This window comes from Macaca nemestrina, chromosome 10 (genome assembly GCF_043159975.1).
Source record: "Macaca nemestrina isolate mMacNem1 chromosome 10, mMacNem.hap1, whole genome shotgun sequence".
NCBI lineage: Eukaryota > Metazoa > Chordata > Mammalia > Primates > Cercopithecidae > Macaca > Macaca nemestrina.
Window position 1 is genome coordinate 16,020,262 of NC_092134.1, and position 6,619 is coordinate 16,026,880.

Consider the following 6,619-nt stretch of genomic DNA (forward strand, 5'->3'; position numbering starts at 1 on the left):
GGCATTGCCTTCCCTGGAAAGCACACACTGCCCCCAGATTGCCCTTCCTAAAACATCTCTTTCATCCCGTCATGCTTTTGCTCAAAGTCACTCAGTGCCACTAGGGATCAGAGGAGGAAGGGCTAGCCCCTCTGGCCAACAGTCAGTGCTTGTGTGACCACAAGTGGCCCTTTTTGGCTTCCCTTTCTTCCTCAGCTCCACCCAAGTCTACCTTTCTGGGCTGATTCACCCCAGTGGTTCTAAACACAGCTTTTCTTTTCCTTCCCATGAGGCCTTTGCCTCTGCCACTCCCCACTACCTGGAAACCCACCTTCCTCTCTTATTTCTGTTGATACCATTTCTATTGCTGAGGGTTTAATTCAAACAACCCCTCTGTGGGTGCCTGCCTATAGCCTCTGTCTGTGCTGCTTGTCTATACCAATCACTTTGCACCCAGGAAGTGTTGCTTGGCAATAGTTGTCTGTGTATGTGTCTGTGCGTATGTCCTGTCTGCTTCTTTGTACCAGTCAGCTCTTGCCACACTAATGCTGAGTAACAAACAGCCACAAAATCTCCCTGGCATACTGCATCATTGCTGTAGAAGTTGGAGGGAGGTAGCTGTGAGCGAGGGAATGTGAGTGTCCTTCACAAGCTGAAAAGACAAAGAACAGATGTCCGTCTAGAGCTTCCAGTGGGGACACCACTCTGCCAAACACTTCGATTTTAGCCCTGAAAGAGTCACTGGGGACTTCTGACATGCAGAGCTATAAAATAATAACATTGCATGGTTTGAAGCTACTAGATTGTAGTAGTTTGTTAGAGTGACTGAAGAAAGCTAGTATATTAGCTAGGTATGGTGGCTCACGCCTGTAGTTCCAGCTACTTGGGAGGCTGAGGCAGGAGGATCCCTTGGGCCCAGGAGGCTGAGGCTGCAGTGAGCTGTGATTACACCACTGCACTCTGGCCTGGAAAAAAGAGTGAGACCCTATCTCAAAAAAAAAAAAAAAAAGAGAAAAGAAAAAGAAAAAAGAAAGAAAGAAAAAGGAAAGCTTGCCAGGCACAGTGGCTCACACCTGAAATCCCAGCACATTGGGAGGTGGAGGCAGGTGGATCACCTAAGGTCAGGAGTTCAAGACCAGCCTGGCCAATATGGTGAAACCCCGTCTCTACTAAAAATAAAAAATTAGCCGGGCGCGGTGGCTCACGCCTGTAATCCCAGCACTTTGGGAGGCCGAGGCGGGCGGATCACAAGGTCAGGAGATCGAGACCATGGTGAAACCCCGTCTCTACTAAAAATACAAAAAAATGAGCCGGGCACGGTGGCGGGCGCCTGTAGTTCCAGCTACTCGGGAGGCTGAGGCAGGAGAATGGCGTGAACCCGGGAGGCGGAGCTTGCAGTGAGCCAGGATAGCGCCACTGCACTCCAGCTTGGGCGACAGAGCGAGACTCCGTCTCAAAAAAAAAAAAAAAAAAAAAAAAAAAAAAAAAAAAAAATTAGCCGGGCATGGGGGCAAGCGCCTGTAGTCCCAGCTACTCGGGAGGCTGAAGCAGGAGAACTGCTTGAACCCGAGAGGTGGAGGTTGCAGTGAGCCAAGATTGTGCCACCGCACTCCAGCCTGGGCGACAGAGAGAGACTCTGTCTCAAAAAAAAAAAAGAAAAAGGAAAGCTAAGGCAGGACATGGTGGCTCACGCCTGAAATCTCAGCACATTGGGAGGCAGAGGAAGTTGGATCACCTGAGATCAGAAGTTCAAGACCATCCTGGCCAACATGGTGAAACCCCGTCTCTACTAAAAATACAAACAATTAGCTAGGCGTGGTGGTGGGCACCTGTAATCCCAGGTATTCAGGAGGCTGAGGCAGGAGAATTGCTTGAACTTGGGAGGTGGATGTTGCAGTGATCAGAGATCCATGTCACTGCACTCCAGCCTGGGCAACAAGAGAGAAACTCCTCAAAAAAAAAAAAAAAAAAAAAAAAAAAAAAAAAAAAAAAGAAGAAGAAGAAAAGAAAAGAAAAAGGAAAGCTAATACAAAATGTGAATTAAATCTGTATTTGTTGACTGTTACTACTGTTCTAGAGGAGAATTCATTTCCTTGCATTTTCCAGGTTCTGGAAGCCTCCTACATTCCTTGGCTCACAGCCCAGCATCACTCCGACCTCTGCTTCCATTATTCCATGTCGTCCTCTGCCTCTGACCCTCCTGCTTCCCTCTTAGGAGAACCCTTGGGATGACATTGGACCCACCCAGATAATCCAGGATCATCTCGTCTCAAGATTCCTTAATCACATCTGAAAAGCCCTCTTTTGCCACATAAGGTAACATATTCACAGTTCTCAGGCATTAGACCCTGGACGTGTTTGGGGATCATTTCCAGCTTAACACAGCCCATCCTATGGCTCCCAATGATTCATGTCCACCTCATACACAAAATACAGTCAGCTCAATTGATGTGCTTGTAGGATTCATTCATTCGTTCCATAGAAATAGAATGAGGACCTATTATGTGGCAGACTCTGGTGGATCAACCAGTAGCACTCACATTACAGAAGAAGGACAGGGACAATAAGTAAGGTTTGTTTTATTTATTTATTTATTTATTGAAACAGAGTCTCACTCTATCGCCCAGGCTGGAGTGCAAGGGTGCGATCTCTGCTCACTGCAACTTCCGCCTCCCAGGTTCAAGCAATTATCCTGCCTCAGCCTCCCAAGTAGCTGTGACTACAGGTGCCTTCCACCACACCTGCCTAATTTTTGTATTTTTAGTAAAGACAGGGTTTCACCATGTTGTCCAGGCTGGTCTCAAACTCCTGACCCCAAGTGATCAGCCCATCTAGGCCTCATTTCGGCCTCCCAAAGTGCTGGAATTACAGGCGTGAGCCACTGAACCTGGTTCATAAGGAAGCTAGAAGAAGAAAGAAGAAGGAGGAGGAGGAGGAGAAGGAATAGGAGGAAGAGGAGGAGGAGAAGAAGGAAGAGGAGGAGAAGGAAGAGGAGGAGGAGAAGGAAGAGGAGGAGGAGAAGGGGAATGGGAAGAGGAGGAGGAGGAGGAGGAAAGAGGAAGAAGTGGAGGAGGAGGGGGTAGGAAGAAGAATGTTAGTGATGATTAAGTAATTTTGGAGGAAAAAAAACAAGGAAAAGTGACTGTTTTTACACAGGGAAGTCTTCAGCAATAAGGTGGCTCTGAGGGGACAATGAGGAGGGTAGGGGAACAAACCCTGCACATAAAGGGGTTGATTAGGTGGTCAGAAAGCGTCTCTGTAGGACAACATGAGATGTCCTCAATGTACGTTCAATAACGATTTTGGCAAAACTGGACAGAAGCCATGTTTTCACAGAAGTTGCCCTTTTTTTTTTTTTTTTTTTTTTTTTTTGAGACAAGCTCTCGCTCTACCACCCAGGCTGGATTGTAGTGGTGTGATAATAGCTCACTGCAGCCTCGACCTCCTAGGCTCAAATGATCCTCCCACCTTAGCCTCTTAAAGTGCTGAGATTATAGACGTGAGCCACCCTGCCCAGCTGAGGTTGCCTTTTCTTTTCTTTTCTTTTTTTTGAGACAGAGTCTCTATGTCGCCCAGGCTGGCATGCAGTGGCATGATCTTGACTCACTGCAGCATCCATCTCCCAGGTTCAAGCAATTCTCCTCTGCCTCAGCCTCCCGAGTAGCTGGGATTACAGGCATGTGCCACCACACCCTCCTAATTTTTTTTTTTTTTTTTTTAGTAGAGACAGGGTTTCACCATGTTGGCAAGGTTGGCCTTGAACTCCTCACCTCAGGTGATCCACCCACCTCAGCCTCTCAGAGTGCTAGCATTACAGGTGTGAGCCACCGTGCCCAGCCGGTTGCTATATTGTAGAAAGAGATTTGATGGAAATGATGAAGCTTAATTTTAAGGCCTCTCCCTTGGCAAAAGCCCCTCCCTTCCAAGGCCACTTCTTTTCTCATTCTACATACTCTCGTGTGTACTTGTGAATTCATCCCTGTGTATCTCTTTTCTAAAACAGGGCCTCCTGGCTGGGTGTGGTGGCTCACACCTGTAATCACAGCACTTTGGGAGGCTGAGGCAGGCACATCACTTGAGGTCAGGAGTTTGAGACCAGTCTGGCCTACATGGTGAAACACCATCTCTACCAAAAATACAAAAATTAGTTGGGTGTGGTGATGTGTGCTATAGTCCCAGCCACTTGGGAGGCTGAGGTGAGAGAATCGCTTAAACCCGGGAGGCGGAGTTTGCAGTAAACCAAGATCATGCCATTGCACTCCAGCCTGGGCTACAGAGCGAGACTTGCAGTCTAGCCCGGGCAACAGAGCAAGACTCCGTCTTAAAAAATAAAACAGGGCCTCCACAGGAGAATGGCGTGAACCCGGGAGGCGGAGCTTGCAGTGAGCCGAGATCGCGCCACTGCACTCCAGCCTGGGCAACTGAGCGAGACTCCGTATCAAAAAAAAAAAAAACAAAAAAAACAAATAGGGCCTCCACACAGCCTAAGCTCCACTAAACCCAGATATGCCCCAGCGGGAGGATGAATCTAGTAATCATGGCCATGTGTGTGTTCCTACAGTTTGCGAGTATATACTGAATGAAAGGCATGGGGTTCTGCCAAGGCACAGAAGGAGCTTGCCTAGCCTGCATTCATGAACTTGTGTTCCTACAGAGGAGCACTTGAGCAGAAATCTGAAAGATGAGTAGGTGTGGCTGAGGAGACACTCCTAGGAAAAGGACCTGTATCAGCAAAGGCTGTCAGGCGGGCAGGGAAGTGGACCAGAAAAGAAAGGATGCATGTATTAATTATGAGGACAAGGAACACTGTAGGGAGTAAGGGAAACTCCCCCTTTGCCCTCAGAAGTTTCACTGAAAAATCAACTCACAAAAGGCAGATTAATAAGAGAAAAGGCCTTTGGGAGGCCAAGGCAGGAGGATTGCTTGAGGCCAGGAATTCAGGACCAGCCTGGGCAACATTGCAAGCTCCCATCTCTATAAATTTTTTTTTAATAGTCAGGCATAGGCCAGGCGCAGTGGCTCCCGCCTGTAATATCAGCACTTTGGGAGGCCGAAGCAGGCGGATCACCTGAGGTCAGGAGTTCGAGATAGCCTGGCCAACATGATGAAACTAAAAATACAAATAGTAGTCTCTACTAAAAATACAAAAAAAAAAGAAAAAAAGTTAGTCAGGCATGGTGGCAGACGCCTGTAATCCCAGCTACTCAGGAGGCTGAGGCAGGAGAATTGCTTGAACCCAGGTGGTGGAGGTTGCAGTGAGCCAAGATCACACCACTGAACTCCAGCCTGGGCAACAAGAGTGAAAGTCCATCTCAAAAAATAAAATAAAATAGCCAGGCATGGTGGCACACACGTATGGTCCCAGTTACTTGGGAGGCTGAGCCAGGAGGATGGCTTGATCCCAGGAGTTCAAGGCTGCAGTGAGCTATTACTGCTCCACTGCACTCCAGTCTGGTCAACAGCACAAGACCCTGTCTCCAAAACAAAAAGAGAAAGAGAGAATGGGCATACAAATGTATGAACATGCACACGGAAGAGACCCACTGAAAGATTACTCACCTCCCTGCTACCATGGAGCTTGGAAATTTATTAACATCTTGAGATTACAGAAAGAATGGGAGCTTGGATCTTGGCAAAACAGGTGTGAATGGTGTTGAAGGGAGTTCAAATGGTATCTGCAGCTAGATTGTGGAGATTTCATTGGAAAGGGGTGTTGACCTCACCAGCCAAAAATAACCAGAAATTCATCTGTAGCCCAACAAAGATAAGTGTATTACCTTGCTGCAGCAAGGGAGAGTCCACCCTAGAGGACCACTGGGAAACCAGGGAGGAGGGATCCCAGAAGGGCTTATTCTAGGATTTGAGTTTGTGCAGGGTGATTTTAGCAGGGACTGTGGGATGGAGCAGGAACTCCTCTTAGGGGCTTGCAGGCCCCCCAAGCATAGAAATGAAGAAAAATAGGCCGGGCGCGGTGGCTCAAGCCTGTAATCCCAGCACTTTGGGAGGCCGAGACGGGTGGATCACGAGGTCAGGAGATCGAGACCATCCTGGCTAACACAGTGAAACCCCGTCTCTACTAAAAAATACAAAAAACTAGCCGGGCGAGGTGACGGGCGCCTGTAGTCCCAGCTACTCGGGAGGCTGAGGCAGGAGAATGGCGTGAACCTGGGAGGCGGAGCTTGCAGTGAGCTGAGATCCGGCCACTGCGCTCCAGCCTGGGCGACAGAGCCAGACTCCGTCTCAAAAAAAAAAAAAAGAAATGAAGAAAAATTTTGAGTTCCTTCAAGGGAAATTCCAGGCACCTCGCTAGTAATTCCAGGCACCTCGCTAATAATTCCAGGCACCTCGCTGAGAAGTAAATGAGTGACTTGATAAGCAAGAAGGTAATAGTAGCTCAAAACACTAGCAAGAAAGTTAGAATGATGGGATGTCTGGTTCGCTTACAGAAACTAAGGATAGTGTCTTAACATATGTCTGTGGGTTGTTTTTCAGGATCCCGGACCCCCACCAAACAGACCCACTGGCCGTAGACCTCATATTAAAAGAAACAGAGGACTGAACTCTGACCACTGTTTTTTGTTCTAAATTTCTTCCTCTGAGGTCTAAAGGAGATCACAGCCACCAGACAGAGCTAACATTC